At 49.2% G+C, this 16,262-nt stretch overlaps 1 protein-coding gene across 4 annotated transcripts in view; it reads left to right on the top strand.

The window, feature by feature from the left end:
• KCNIP1 (potassium voltage-gated channel interacting protein 1) overlaps window positions 1-16,262 on the top strand; it is a gene marked incomplete at both ends in the record, with an annotated part of 352,163 nt that overhangs the window by 122,575 nt on the left and 213,326 nt on the right. The gene's annotated exons all lie outside the window — the stretch shown is intronic.

Here is a 16,262-nt window from a genome sequence, read left to right on the forward strand (position 1 = left end):
TGGTAGAAGGATTTTAAGTAACCTGACAGTTAAACCTTTAAGTTCTGCCATTGGAGCCCAGGTTCTGGTGACAGGTGAGGTTACAGTTCCTACCCCGTACGCTGGCTAGTGATTAGATCAGCGTTAGGATAATGGTGGACCCCAGGGTGCACAGTGAGTCCACTCTCAGGACTTGGTTGGTCTTTCCTGATTCAGTAGGAAAGTCTGCATCGCAGAGATAGCGCCCCATGAATAACTTGTCTTTGAGGGATCTCGACATCTGGCCCAGTCCCCAGAGACATCAGGCTGGCTGAATACTGAGGAATAAGATCTCTGGGTGAAGATCTCAGGTGATGAAGCTGGGTTGGCATTCAGAGCCTAGAACATGGGAAGAGGCTTCGACCCATTCGTCCAGCTGCATTGTACATCCTCCTGGCAGGGAAGAGACTGGGTGCCATTTTACCAGTCCTAGGCAGGACAGGTCTGCAAGCCTTGGCCCAGGACCTTGACATTAACAGCCCCACTTCTCACGGATCCTCAGATACTGCTTGACGGGGGACGACATTCAGCAGCAAATCCTGGTCTCCTTTCCCACCCTCTGACCACCAGAGGCCAGGGGACTGTGGGAATAAGAAACTCAGGGATTTGTTTTAATATATTTTCAATGCCTGTGGCACTCCTGGGAGGCAGCTAGGTGTCACAGAAAGATCTTGGCCCCTAGAGTCCAACAGATTCTGGGTGCAAATCTCAGCTCCATAGCTTGTTCCTTACGTGACCTCAGGCAGATCCCTTCACCTGTCTAAGCCTCAGTTTCTTATCCATAAAATGGACAGGATACTATCTCCTGGCAGGAAACAGGGTGTGGAGGGAGTGGAGAGAGGGAGGACCCTGCCTCATCTACTGTGTCGGCTGCAGCTACCAGGGACCCAGAGGAGATTGCTGAAAGATGCCAAGATCAACTGAATGATGGATATGGAGTTCCTCACCTAGGGCTGGGCAAAGATTATGAGCTGAGACATTACTCAGACGTTACTGTCTACCATTCCCTTTTCCTACACAAAACTGCAGGTCACCCCAGATGGATTCCCAAAGGATTCCAAGAGGCCAGGGCTCTTTGCTTCTCTCTCCTAGGAGTCTAAGAAAAGAGAGGAGGGGGCACAGCATTCAGCGAGCCTCTACTGTGTGCCTGACACAGTGCTAGGTGCTTTATCTGTGCATTCTCACTTAACTATCCCAACAACACTTGTTTGAAGCTCATTGTGGGTCCAGGGCTAGTGGATGGGCTGCCATGACAAGCTGCCCCGAGCCTGAGGTGTCTGGTCAGCCCCATTTGCACAAAGTCACACCACACTGGCTGGAATTGTCCAGGGCTCCAGCTACGTACATTCCCCCAGGCCTTTGTCCTAGAGCAGAGTCTTATCTTCCTGTCTAGCTCAGTGGAATGCTGATCAACAGAAGACCCTTTCTGCAAAGAAAAGTGGCTTGGAAACTGGCTGGAAAGGCTAGTGATCAGGGATTACTTCCTGGTCAGGTCCCTTCCCTCATGGAGACCTAGGTTTCACCTTTGTAAAAGGCGGAAGTTACATTAGACATTTTCTCAGGTTCCATCCAGTTCTCAAATTTGAAGATTTCTATTGCTGATGCTCTTACCAGAGCTGCCACTATGATGTCTGAGACACCAGCCTCAGATCTAATTGCAAACAGTCAGAAGAGAGTGGTGGAGATTTTCAACTCGGGAATCGGTCTTCCTGCTGGGTTCAAATCCAGGCTCCACCACTTACTAGCTGCATGATTAAGCCTTATTTTCCTCAACTAGAAAACAGGGACAGTAGTAGTTACCATCTTAAAATAGCTGTTGTGCTGTGTGGATTTCAGGGATAATGCAAATCAAATGCTTAGCACGAGCTCTGCTACATAAGTAGTCAGCAAATTTTAACTACTATTCAATTTATGGCTCTAGTGTTTAGGGCTTCCAAATGCCTAGAGTAAGCCATCCTGGAAGTAGTCCATGCCTGTGGGAATCCTCACAGCTCAGTTCTGGAGCGTTCCTTCTGCCGTGTCCAGGAAACTAGGACCCACACCTCACGTGCTCAGATGCTGGTCCTGTTGCTGCAGCCCCTGCTGACCTCTGCTTTGTGGCTGGTCCTGAAAACATTGTATCTTGTTTAACAAATACCCTGCATGTTTTGAAAATATAATTTGGAATCACATACGTATAAAGCTCCACATGATTTAGTGGCGAGGGACATGCCTAGCCCAACCTGGTTGTTCACGGAGAGCTTCCAGAAGGCAACAGAAATCTAAAGTAATTTAAGAGCTATGTCACTGAATAAAAAAGTTTCCAATTAATTTCCTATCCTTCTCTCTGTTTGGGACCTTTGTTTGTCGTTAAGTAAGAATGAGAAAAGTCCTGCTCCAGGGATTCAGCCTCTGCATCCCAGTCCCAGGTAGGGTTTCTGGCTCCAACAGTTTTGTATGTGTTTATCATACGAAGGACATGGCTCTGGGCTTAAAGTGTCGGGATATCAGGGGTGATCAGATAAGGATCACGCAGGTGCAGTGGCTGGGCCTGTGAGAGGGTCAGGGGGCAAGAGAATTTAGGGAGAACGTCACTAGCCCAAGGGCATCTCAATGGAAATTTGCCTATAAGCAAATAAGCCTACTTTGCAGGGGTGGCTGGGTTATCAATCCTCCGTGACCGAGGGAAAGCATTCAGAACCTTCAGGAAGGACTGAGCTTGGGATCTCCAGAGTGTTCATTGAATAGATGAGCCAACAAAATCTCACAGCTTTTAGATGCTTTTTCCAAGGCTACATGGCAAGTTAGAGACAAATATGGGACTGGTCCCCTCACTTCTAGACCAGTGAGCATCTCGGAACCTTCGAGACCTTATGGAAGCACAATATTCCTGATGAGGCCAGGTTTGGGGTTTATTGCTCCGGGCAGCATGTTCTCCCAGCATATTCTCCCAGGAAAAATCTGGGAGACCAATGGGAGGCAGCCAGGGATAGAGAAGCAGTAGCCCTGCCTTCACACTGTCCTGGGCTCAAGGGACCTTTGGCAAGTCATTTCACCTTGGAAATGTCAGTGTTCTTATGTCTAAAAGAGGAATACTGATTTACAGAGGTGTCCATGCCCTGAGCATTACCCGTTTCTGCATCTTTGTCCATCCTTTTAACTCTGTATTACCCTTCCCCCCACTTCCTTGTCTAATAGTTAAAATTCTACCCACATTCCAAGACCTCACTCAGATATTTCCACATTCAGGAAGGCTCCCCCAAGCCCTGGAAAGAAGCAACTTCTCCCATCTAAATTCCTTAATCTTTTAAGGTGTACATTCTCATGACTCTCAAGTCATTCTTTGAATTAGGCAACTGCTGGAGGTGTTAACCCCTCACCCCATCCCCAGAGCATCAGCTTCTCAGGGGAGCTACTCTGAATCATCCTTCATAGTCCCCAGCTTGGTTCCTTGCACATAGTAGGTACTCCATAAATCTTTTCTGGAGGAACTTATAAATAATGGACCGCTTGGCCACTTTCTGTTATTTCCTGGAATTGCCCACCCTGAAGCAAAAGTTAGCTTCCCACTGGAATTTCAGTTACCAGCCCTCTGCCTGGAATGAATTCTTTTCTTTGGTCTGCTGGCTTTGAATTGGCTTTGTCCACAGAATGTACTGAGTCTGTTTACCATTAATCAGGGAAGTGATGAGAACAGCGTTCCTGCTCCCCAGCCCCCTGAGAGTCACGAAAGTACAGGGAGACCATATCCAGTGTCAGGCACAGTTCTGGTCCCTTCATCCCAGAAGAAAGTCAAGGAAGCTCAAAGCGAATGGGGAGAGGGAGATGGTAAAGCCTGAAAGATGGAAGTGAAAGGACTACTGTTTGAGGTTTTTTTGGCCTGGTCCCTGGAAAAGGATCATGTCTTGGACTTCTTTATATGCCTAGAAGGGTTTTGCTCAATAAATGGTTTGTAAATGTACAAATGAGCAAGTGAATACATACATTAGCAAGTGAGTGAAAGAATGAATAATTGAATGAGTGAGGGGATAAATAAATGAGTGAATGAATAAGGAAGCTGATGAATGACAGAAGGAATGGTTGAAGAAATGAGTGCTTGAGTGAGTAAATGAATCCGTAAATTAATGAATGATTAATGAAGCCCCAGAAAGGCTACGATAGGAGGCTGTCTTTGCATGAAGAGCATTGATAGTCATGCTACCCAAATCCTGGATCTAAGCCCCCCACCGTGAAACTTGGAAGGAGTCAGTGGTACAGGAGGCCCTGGTACAGATAATTAATAGTAAACTGGGGCTTCCCTGGTGGCGCAGTGGTTGAGAGTCCGCCTGCCGATTTAGGGGACACGGGTTCGTGCCCCGGTCCAGGAAGATCCCACGTGCCGCGGAGCGGATGGGCCCGTGAGCCACGGCCGCTGAGCCTGCGCGTCCGGAGCCTGTGCTCCGCAACGGGAGAGGCCACAACAGTGAGAGGCCCGCGTACCGCAAAAAAAAAAAAAAAAAAAAAGAAGAGTTCTGGTAATTTTTTGGATCCCTGTAGGTGTGTGGTATGTTTGGGGAAGGTAGGAAGATGGAAAAGTATCTCTAGGCACTCACTGTTTTGTTGATTCATTCAAAAAACTAAAGTGAGGACCAACCCTCGATGCCCTCCCTTGTATTTCAGGTTCCCCTTTGTCTTGTCTGGGTGAGATCAAGAATCTGTGTATCTGTCCACTCAGTTATTTGTTCACTAAGTAATCCCGTAAGTGTCCTTTAACTTTGCTTCCCTGATGTTGTTTCTACCCAAGATCCCGCTTGGCTTCCCCACTCTCCCTCCACTTCCACCTCCCAAGGTGAACTCCTGCACACCCTTCAAGACCTCGTTCAATGTCACCTCCTCCCAAGCTCTGTGGGCAGAGCACGTTACTCCCTCCCCTGCTCCCCTACAGCTGTCGCTCCTTCCCTTGGCTACAGTCCCGAACAATATGTGATTATGGATTTACGCATTCGTCTCTCGGACTAGCTCTCAGGGAATGAGTCTTATCCCAGGGCCTCTGTCAAGGCCTGATGCTGATGGATGTTGTCTGCATGGAGATAAGGATGGATAGACCAGGTTGTGAGTTCTTGATGGCTCCAAGGAGTGCAGGAATGTGGCCTCGCTGATGAGAAATCCGGGTCCGCTCATGGGGAGAAGTGCTGCAAAGTTCTGCATCATGGCCCTGGAGCTGATGTTCCCATTCATCAGGCAGAGGCCGGGCAGTTTTGCGGGGCGGGGGGAGAGAAAGAGAGAGAGAGAGACATACTGTGTGTGTGTGTGTGTGTGTGTGTGTGTGAGAGAGAGAGAGAGAGAGAGAGACAGAGAGAGAGAGAGAGACTGAGAGAGTCCTGAGACTTTCAGACAATTTGACTTACCTTTAAATGCTTCCCCCTCCCTCCAGGTAGTGTTTTAAATAGGTCACCTTTGGGGAGTAGCTGTGATCAGTTGGGCTATCACTAGAGTCCCTTACCCTAGCCGTGGGAGCGGAGCATTGGATTAATTCTTCTTATTCCAAACCAAACTGAAAGCTTCACTGGGGCAGTTGGGGGATGGGGTGTGGCAGTGGGAGCTACAGTCAAATCAGAGAGTTAGGAATAGGGTGTGCAATGGTTAGGACCACTGGGTTAAAGTAAGAGACTTGGGTTCAGACTCCAACTCTCTGACTTCTTAGCTGAACCTCTCTGAGCCTCCGCTTCCGCCTCTCTAAAATGAGGACAATGATGGTGTCTCCCTTATCTCATTAGGGCTGTAGGAGGGGCCCAGGAGGTGGTGAGCGCAGTGGTTCACAGAAGGTGAGATGATTTTAGCAACTCGGGGCAGTAGTGGCTTTGCTTTTGTCGCATCTCAGGGCAGGTCCCTTCCTCCTCTGTTGCTCCATCTGCACTGTGACTGGGTAGTCCTTGGTGATCTCTGTGCCTTCGAGCTGTGGCCTCTGAGTCCACCCCGTGGGCCCCAGAGCCATCACACCTATGGCCACTGGAATCCCAAGCAGTTTCTCCGGTGACTTCTGTGGGAAGCCCTCAGTTTCAGATGATGATGAAATTCCCAACGGTGAGATAGGAGAACATGGATCATCAGCAGGGTTAATAATAATAGTAATAGCTAACGTTGACCTGGCCTCGCTGTGTGCCAGGCACCTTGCTCTGCCCTTTTCCTGTGTTATTTTATTAACCTCCTCCCAGCCCTGGAGAACAGACCCTATTACAGTTTCCATTTTGCAGATGAAGAAACTGAGGTTCCAAGAAGGGCAGTGCTTTACCCAGAGTCTCACAGCGTACGGATAGCAGGACCTGGTTCTGGCTGATCCCAGAGCCTGAGCTTTTAAACTCACCAGCCTCCTCCCCTCCCGGCCTCCCCTTGAGGAAGAACAGCCAAAACAGGTGTGCGGAGATGGGGGAGAAGGCATCCAGGGATAGACAAAGCACCTCATTAGCATACGGAACTACTGAGCCATCTGCAGGCCTTGAGCAAAATGCTTTTCACCCCATCTCCAACAACCCCTGGATCTGCTTCCATTTAATCTGACACTCCAAAAGCCTGAATATGAAATGATTGGGGGCAAAAGGTCAATTAGCAAATTCATTAATAGGATTAAACATCTCTCCTCTGCGCTAATCATTTCTGTGAACTAAATTCTTCTCCCTTTGTTACAGCCATGTTGCCTGTCAGAGAAGGATGGAGCGCTTAAATACCTCCAAGGCTGTTAGGATTTCAAACCATCAGAATCGGACACCAGAATCAGTCTGTGTTTTCACAGGGTCCAGAGAGGCAGGGAGGGATCAGTGGGTGGATGAGTGGTCATCCTTGCAAAGGAAACAAACGCAAGAACTTGCTGGTGCATTTGCCTTCCGCTTCCTCATTAGTTCCTTTCCCGTCCTTAGCCACACATTGGCCTAAATCTGTATTACACATATATATGTGGTATAGCAGGTACAGACACATGCTCTTGATTAGACAGACCTGGATTCAAAACCTAGCTGTGCAACTTATTAGCTATGTGACCTCAGGCAGGTCCCCTTGCCTCTGTGAACTTTCGTTTCCACATCTAGAGAATTAAGATATTGATAGTAATTACCTCCAAGGTCGTTATGAGAATTAAATGCAATAAGGCATGTAAGATACTGTGGTCAGAACATAGCAAGGGTGAATTAGAGGCAAGTTACTGCTGTTTGGAGCCATGCCACTCAAAGTGTGGTCCTCACACCAGCAACCTCTGCATCACCTGGGAGCTTATTAGGAATGCAGAGTCGCAGGCCCCTACTGAATCTTGCTTTTTTTTTTTTTTTTTTTTTTTTTTGCGATACGCGGGCCCCTCACTGTTGTGGCCTCTCCCGTTGCGGAGCACAGGCTCCGGACGCGCAGGCTCAGCAGCCATGGCTCACGGGCCCAGCCGCTCCGCAGCATGTGGGATCCTCCCGGACTGGGGCACGAACCCGTGTCCCCTGCATCGGCAGGCAGACTCTCAACCACTGCGCCACCAGGGAAGCCCCCTGAATCTTGCATTTTTAACAAGATCTCCTGGTGGCTTGGATGCCCACTGCAGTTGGAGAAACATTGACTTAGAGCACAGATTATAGTGTGCATGTGTGTGTATATATTGATATATATGTATATATGTAATTATAGGATTATATATCAAACTGGCAGGGACCTTTGAAGCCTTCTGGTTTAAGTATCATTTTAGGATAACCAAACAAGTCCAGAGAAGGTGAGTGGTCTGCCCACAGTCACACAGCTTGAGCATCAGCCCTGCGATCTGAGCCCCAGGCTTCCCCAGCACTGCTTGTTTTTATATGAATTGCCAGGAAGTCAGATTTCCCCAGATCACCGTTTCTGCAATTGATCCTTTTTTCTTTTTTTTCCTTAAATGAAACAGAAGGGTAGGACTATGTATGCCCATTAAGTTTTCATCTGCTAATTTAAAATGTTATTACAGCCAAGTGACATCCTGAATCTTGATTCTACCAGCCATCACCTTAGCTTTACCTCCAAGATCTATGCTACCTGAAGGTGTGACAAGGAGGCATTCTAGGTCTTCATCTAGTTGGCTTCCAAGACCGTAGGCCAGGACAGGGTGCAGGACAGACTGGTGTGAACTACTGACATCTCTCCACAAGGGATTTCCTTGACAATGCTCAGTATGGCAGAGTAGGCTGGCTGCCTGGATTCTGAGCAAAAGCCTTTGTGTGGGATTTGAAGCCAGAAGACTTGACAGAAGTTAATAGGAGTCTAATGGACAAAGGAAGGGCCTGAAGCATGCAAGTCAAATGCCTTTTCCAGGGGGCCTAGTAGGATGTCTCTGTTGGAAAACAAATGAACAATCCTAGTTATGGTAGGAAGCTTTCTGCACCAAGCAATTAATCAGGACTCCTCCAGGGTAAATAGGCTTGTTTACGGTAGAAATTGGAGAGATGGGGAAGCATTGCTTGAAGAGGAGGAATTCTCACTTTTGAAGGCCTGCCATGTCCCAGAGCCTTCTGCATGCCTAATCTTCTTTCATTTCTGTAGTAGTCCTATGATGGGTGTTTTGTTATCCTCATTTTGCAAATTGGGAAACTGAGGCTCAGGGAGGTTCTATGATCATCCAGTATTAGCAAGGATTTGAAGCATGTCTGATTCCAAGTTACTTCCTCCGGCCTGAGGGCACATCCAGGGCAAGCAGGCCTCTGACCCCCAAGAAGAGGTTGAACAACTGTGGCTGCTCCCAAGCTTTTAGAGACAGGAAATGACAGCCACTGGCCTCCTCACCCATCCGACCCTGGAGCCAGAAGAAGAGGAGGGCTCGGCTGGTGGCCAAGAGAGGGCTCTGGAGGCCACAGGGCGCCCAGCTGCCTTTGGGAAGCCAGTGCATTAGCATTCATGTGATGGAGGCTGCACTTCAATCCCTCCCCCCACCCCCGGTCCTGGGAGGGATTATGGAAGTGGCTTCAAGTCCAGTATCTCCATAGCCCACCTTTTACCCTGGGCAAGTTAGAGTCACCTGTAGGGCCTCTGTTCACCTTGGAAAAGGAATAATCACATGCTGACATTGTAGGATTCTTGTGGCTTTTAGGTATATGGCACATAGTAAGGGCTCAATGCATGGTAATGGTTCTTAATGTTGGTAGCATTTATTATTCCTGTCACTAATGGAGAGATTAATATAATGGGTGATGAATAACGATAGACCAGAGATTTTGTGTGTCCCTCTTTGGTGGAACCTATATGGCCTTGAATCCCCTGGTCCTGGAACTCTGAGCCTGAGGGGGTCCCGTGAATGGATCACATATTGTTGGTGGGGTTGTTTAGAAAAATGGGGATAACCTGTCAGCACTGGGGGCCAGGTGCTATTCTGTCAAATAAGGAATTCAATTTGAAGACCAAACAGTCTTAGATTTAAACCCCAGGCTTGCCTCTTACTGGCTGTGTGACTGGAGGTAAGTTACTAGGTGAACCTTAGTTTCTTTGTGTGTCCAGTGAGTTTTATAATACTGACCACATCAGCTCCTTATTCTGAGTATGAAAAATCAAGTGTAAATGGAGCTAAGGATGAGGATTTGTCTCCCAGGCAGCTCAGGACAGGAGGTAATGGAACAACCAAAGTGGTTTTGGGATTAGGGCTGCCTGCAGCTTTATCTGTTATGGAGTTGATTTATTGTCCCCCAAAACCCTGGAGCAGAATCAAGAAGGGGATGAAGGGAGGGAGAGGGGTGATAAGAGTGTGGAAGAAAAGGTAAACATGTAGAGTGCAGGTATCAATAGCAGGCTGCCTACCCATAGCAAGCACCGGATACAGAGAGAATTCATTCACTGTTGGCATTTTTACTGTTGCGACTGTTATTGTTGTTCAGAGGTGTGTATGGGAATCCAGGTAGAAAGGAGAACTCAAGCAAAGACACCGAGTGAGGGGATAGAGTGATGGACAGAAGCTAGGCTGAATCTATTCAAGGTTACAAAGCACCGAGTGCAATCTGGGAAGGATGGAAACTGAGGCAGGCTCCCCCCGCTTCCGCAGACTTCTCATATCACCCAGTGACTCTTTAAAGGGTGTTTGGTGCATGTGCATTTGTGTAGAGAGAGATAAAGGGTGTTACCTTGAATGGGACATCAGACACTGGGCTGGGCACGTCCCCTAAATTATCTCATTTAATTGTCACACAATCCCTTGAGGTAGATACTGTTACTATTTCTATTTTAGAACTGTGAAAACTGAAGCTCAGAGAGAACTGACTTGCCCAAGGCCGAAGGCCAAAGTGCAGGGACAGCGTTGAACCCAGGCCCATCTGTCCCTTAGGTCTCTGTAGTGCCATCGCTCAGAGACTTTACACCTACTACCTGGCATTAGCTCCATTTGACACTTGAGGAAGTTGAGGCTCAGGAAAGCTGCTTCTGTGGGAGCTCAAAGCGACGCAAGACTAATCCCAGTTCTCCTGGCTGCCAGCTCTGTGATCTCTCCCTGGTAGCTCTCACATCATTGGAACTGACAACATAAAAGTCTCCCATCCCTTCTCTCCTTCTCTTCCTGCCTTTCTTGGCCTTCTTCCAAAACTTTGGAAGAGCAGTAAACTAGCTCAAGAGACAGAAAGGCTGTAGGAAGCTCAAACCCGAAACCAATTTGGTCTTCACACAACTTCCATCTGAGCTGCCTGGGAGACAAGCCCTTCTCCCGTCACCGTTGCTCTCATGTCAGTGGGCAGCAGCCAGACGAAAAGACTGACATATATTGTTCCTCTTAGTCCAGACCCCGCTGAATGCAGAGAGCGTTCCATGTAATGGTGAAATGCACACACTTAGCAGCCAGGCACTTCTTGTGTAGAGCCTGGCTCTGTCTTTCTTGAGCTGTGTGATCTTGAGTAAGTCACCTACTCTCTCTGAACCTCTGATTGGTCTTCTGTAAAATAGGGCTAACAGCTCCCTCCAAGGTTGTTGTAAGGATTAACTGAAAAGGTGTATATAAAACACTTGCCTCGTAATAGGCACTCATTTGAGGGTTAACAATGGTTTTGGTTGTTATGGTTTGACCCAGTGAGTTCTGGGCTATAGACTTCATAAATATAGGCTTCTCTGCAACCACAATCCTAGTCCCTAGCACAAGTATGATGGTCCCTGGTATGTGCTATCATTCCCTTATCTATTACCCATGGCAGAAATTGATCATCCATCATAGTACTTTTTCCTTCTGAGCTAGAATGTGACTCAGAATCCTTCTTAACACAGCATTCCAAGCAGTCACTACCAATTGATTACAGTTGACATGGAGATAGGTGAAATTTATTTGCATCCCAGTTCTGATCAAGTTCACATTTTCTGCTCCCTCTGTGCAGCCCAGGCTATCTCTCTGCTCTGTCTCCATTCTGCTCCTGTGAGTGCATTTCTGTGTGTGTGTGTGTGTGTGTGTGTGTGCGCGCACGCGTGCATTTAAACTCTTCTTCCAGGCTGAAAGACCATTCCAGTCATTTGTGTGTTGCTGTATATGTACAAATCTCTATACTTTCAGAATCCCATTTGCCATGTCCTGCCTGTGGCTTGGGATCTGCAAGTAACATCAGCTCGTATCTGGGAAGGATGGCAGGTGGGAATCAAGTTAGAACTTGGGAAAGCAAATCCATGCACAGCACGCACCATCAGCCACCTTTAGGAGGGACACAAGAGATGGCGGTTGGGTATGAATTTGAAGTTTCAGAAGCTTTAACACTCCATTGGCTGATGACTGTATTCTCAGGGAGGCAGGCCTAGAATAGAAAAAATGTATTCTCTAGGGTAATGCTAGCTGCTATAACAAATAGACCCCAATATTTCAATGGCTTAACACATAGAATTTTATTTATCATTCATATAGCTGCTCAATGTGGGTGTTCCTGGTGGGCTAGTAGCTTTCTTCCACGTGGTCACTCAGGGATCCAGCTTCCTTCCATCTTGTCACTCCACCAACCCTAGGGCCTCCTTTACATCTAGGTAAAGGGGGTAGAGATAACACACTGCTTCTTAACCACTGTGACCCAGCCATGACCAACATCACTTATACACAGATTTCACCGGGAGAGTTTGCGCCTAACCCCAGCCAGATGTGGTGGGGAGGTGAGGTAGGGGAAGGAGGCAGAAAATGCGGTCGCTGGTTGGCTCCACAGCAAGCTTGTACTCTTGGGGAAGCTAAGATGGAGGTAGTGTGAAGACCACAGCCAGGCCTGCCACAGACAGCAGTTCAGGGATGGGCACCCAATCAGCTGGGTATAGGGTCCTACCTGGGGAAGGAGTCTGAGTCCAGATGTCCAAGAGGACTTGGGCATAGAAAAGGGCAGATCACTTGTGTGATCCTAGGGTCAACTATCTCCCTCCTGGGGAAAGGATGCAGCAAACAGTCAGAGTCTGATGCTATTAAACCTTCTTGTGGTTCAGCTAGCATCCCAGATGATTCTAGGTTCACCAGGAAACTTTATTATTATTATAACATGCCTTCCCAGGCAGCTCTGCCTCTAGGGAGAGACAGCACTGGTCACGACAGCTTCAGCAGCCCTGCTTTGCACGGCAGTTCCTTTTCTCAGTGTGGTTTATATTTTGGTCTCATGATCTGGGTTAACGGGAGTGTTCTCCTGACAGATGGGTCCCTTCTGGGTGTTCCAGGAAAAGCAGGTTTCCGAACCTCCAAGGCTGGGGGCCAGGGACTGGGGAGTTCACCAAAGTAAATGCCACCTTGTGAGGTCTCTGGGAAGCAGCCAGCAGCCTCTCCTGGGCACCACTCCTGCCTCATCACGAGGCATCTTTCGCTGGCCCATGAGCATATAAGAGCCACATTCACAGCCCCGTAGGCCTGGGTCTGTTTCCAGCTGCACGTGGGACATTCTGGCAGCTTCTCCCTGATCTCTATATGGAAGGAAACAGGAAGGAGAGGAGATGAGAGAAAAAAAATTTAAAAAACATGCTCAGTTTTCCCTCCAAAGCATACCTTGTGAGCCTCATCTGTACAGGATTTGGAACAAAGGAATCCTGGTGCTTTGATTATCGTGTCTGCAGTGGTTGTTGAAACGAGCCTGACACCGGTGGCTTAGTAGGAATTATAATTACATCAGAAGACCTGAGGCAACCGAATAAACTGATTAGTTGCTTGCTCCTAGTTGATAGATGTTCCCCCCCTCTGGGTCATAAATAGGGCCGTGGGAGATGGTGGAAGCTTGCTGGGTGGCAGTAATCAGAGATGGGGCTGTGTACATCCAGGAAGCCAAACCAAGTGATACTGACAGGTGCCCCTGTCAGGCTGACAGGTGTCCACCTGCTCCTGCACAGGAGGTCTCCCCCAGGCCAGGAACTGCGCTCAGAGGAAGGGAGTCAGGCTGTGGCGAGCATCCTCGGAGCAGGCTGATGGTGATTGGATTGCTAGGCAGTGCTCTGGGAAGCCCTCCCCCAGGAAAGCTGAAGCCTTCTGCCAGGCATAATTATTGCATGGATAATTACACAATTCAGAGCCTGCTGGAGAATCCTGGGCTGGTGCCAGAGCAGGGAGGCAGGGTTTTGGGACTGTGACCGATCACTGCTTCTCAGGGCCGAGTTTTAAAGAAGAGGGTAATCTTGTGGCCTCCTAAGAATCCCAGCTGGCAGGGCTAGGACTTGGCACATGTAAAGTCGATAGAGGTAGGAAGTTGATGACTTTGCTCTTCTTCTGTCTACCCTCCTCAAGGAAGGATCCCAGAGTTCTAACCTAAGCCCTTTTGTGTACTCCCTCCCTGGGAGAGCCCATCCCCTCCCACAAGCACCTAGATACTATTGACGCCAAGTACTCCAGCACCCACGTTGCCCTCTGATCTTCAGCCATGCATCTCCAAGTGCATGCTGGGCATCATCCTTCGGATATCTCCTGCCACTCACCATGCCCCACACTGAGCTCCACTCCTCTTACCCCAATCTGCTGCTCAGCCATATTCTCTTCTCGGCCAACAACACCCCATCCTCCCAGACCAGACCCCCACCTGCCACCCCCATGACAACCACCCCTATCGGATGCCACTGTGCCCTTCCCCTAGTTCCTCAAACGTGGCCTTGCCCTGCTTGAAAATGTAAGTGTGGAATGGAAGGATGGAAGGGTGGATGCTCCAGGCTCTGAAGCGGGACTGTGGTTTGAATCTTGACTCCATCACCTGCTAGCTGGGTGACCTTGGGCAAGTCACTTGACCCCACTGTCCTTCTTTCTTCCCATCTACAACGTACAAATAATAGTAACAAGAGAACCTACCCCGTGGGACTGTTGGGAGGATTCAATGAAATAATTCACGTAAAGCACTCAACCGAATTAGTACACAGTAGCTCTTTTATCGAATGTTTGCTGCATGTCCCAAGGTGGATACTCACAAAACAGCAAATCCAAAAAGAAAAAACAGATTTGAACTGGTCCACCTTTTCATTTTAGAGGGAGAAACTGAGGTCCTGAGAGGAGAAGGGCCCTACCCCTTTCCACCCCAGAAGCCTGACTCCTGAACCCCAGCCTGGAGCTCTCTCTTCCAAGGCCCAGCCCACCAAGTCTGGAGTCGGACGGCTTCCCTCTGGATGGTCATGTGCTCTGAGTTCTCCAAGGGCTCACCAGGCATGAGAGGGCTGTCACCCCTACAAAACCCCTTCCTCTCAGAAGTGGGTTGGGGCCGGGGAGGAAAAACATGCAACTTGGTTTTGTTCCAGATTGAATGAAATGAGGGTGCGGGTGCAAGGCCTGGGGAACTGTGTCTGAGACATTCTAGTCTTAGGGAGGCCCTGGGCTCAGTCTGAGGTGCCCCATTTACTGGGTCCCTGCTGTGTGCCTGGGCTTGGGAAACTGCTGCCTCTGTGGGCCTGTCCCTGTCTCTGGTCTCTGAGGGACTGAGCCCACACTTTGCAAATTGCCTGGGTCCTAACCCGGCTCCAGCACTTACCAGTTGGATGTCCTTGGGCAAGTGGCTTAACCTCCCTGAGCCTGTTGGCTCTTCTGTGAAATGGGGGATCAAAATCCCCCATAGGGGTGTTGTGAGGATAAAGGAAGTAACCTGCGGAAAAGCCCCGAGGTAGTGCCTGAGACTTAACAAAGTCTAACAAGGGAATAACCAAGCACTCCAGTGTCTGGAGCGTGCCCTGCTTGGCACGTCATCAACGTGCATTCCCTTCCTGGAATGCGGAGGAAGGAAGACCTCCGTGAAAACCCGACATAGATCTTTGCCGATCGGCAGTTTTTCCGTGAGTTAATTTGGGAGCCTTGACCTTTCCTGCCATGTGTCTCTGACTCAGACTGCAGTATCGCAGTGCCAGCCAAATGTGGTGACAAGCCCCTTTCCTAGGCAACTAAGCAGAGGCAGGAGTGCTCTGGATGCTTCTCCTCGGGTGGGAGGGAGGGGAGGGTGGAGGGAGCCATCTGACTCCCCAGGGTCCGCCTGGTGAAGGGAGTAATTCCAGTAATTGTGTCTCTGACGTCCCCCTCAGCAAGGGGTGAGGGTTAGTTCGTGCCCCGTGCTCAGAAGCCTCACCCCTGCACAGCCTCATCTCTGCTAATCACCAGGGAAACGGTGCCACAGCCCAGAAATGCCAGAGCCGACCAGGCTGCTCTCCTGGGGTGACTCTGTACTCCATGCAATTCCATCTCACAACCACCCTTGGCATTTCTCCCAGGCGCCAGGCCCCGGCTCAGCCCTGCCGAGTCTCCCAGTACTAGCACCCAGGATCTGCCCTGGATCATCAGGCACTTTCACCTACAGCTGGGTGCAAAACCCGGCTCTTCCACCTTCCAGCTGTGTGACCTTGCCGAGCTCATGTCACATTCTTGGGACCCAGTTTCCTCATTTGTAAAAGTCAGTTGTGACTATGAAGCTGGCACCAAGTCTGCAGTGCTTAGCACAGGGCCTGACCCACAGCACACTCTCAATAAAAGTCAGCTTTTTTTTTTTTTTTGGTCCTCATCAACCCTACATGGCAGCCCATTTCTGAAAGGAGGTCCATGCAGTCAAGGGACACGGTCTGGGTCGGGGGGTGGGTGTGGAGAGGTTCATTCATTCTCCTGCATATCGAGTGTGTGCTGCACCCAGATCATGCCCCTCCAATTGGAGATCTGTCCTTCTGGGCCTTGCAAATTTGCTGGAATTGGAGAGTCACCAATGAAACCCAGGTAGTGACATGTGGGAGGGGAAGACTGAGACAGTGTCAGCTGCTTTCATCCCATCCTCACTGTTTGGGACACCCCCGCCCAGCCTTGCACCCACACCCTTCATCTGACGACCTACTTCCTATCCTCTGGGGCTTCCTCCTCCAGGAAGCCTTCCCGTGTC

Source organism: Hyperoodon ampullatus, assembly GCF_949752795.1.
Source record: "Hyperoodon ampullatus genome assembly, chromosome: 4".
Taxonomy (NCBI): Eukaryota; Metazoa; Chordata; class Mammalia; order Artiodactyla; family Ziphiidae; genus Hyperoodon; species Hyperoodon ampullatus.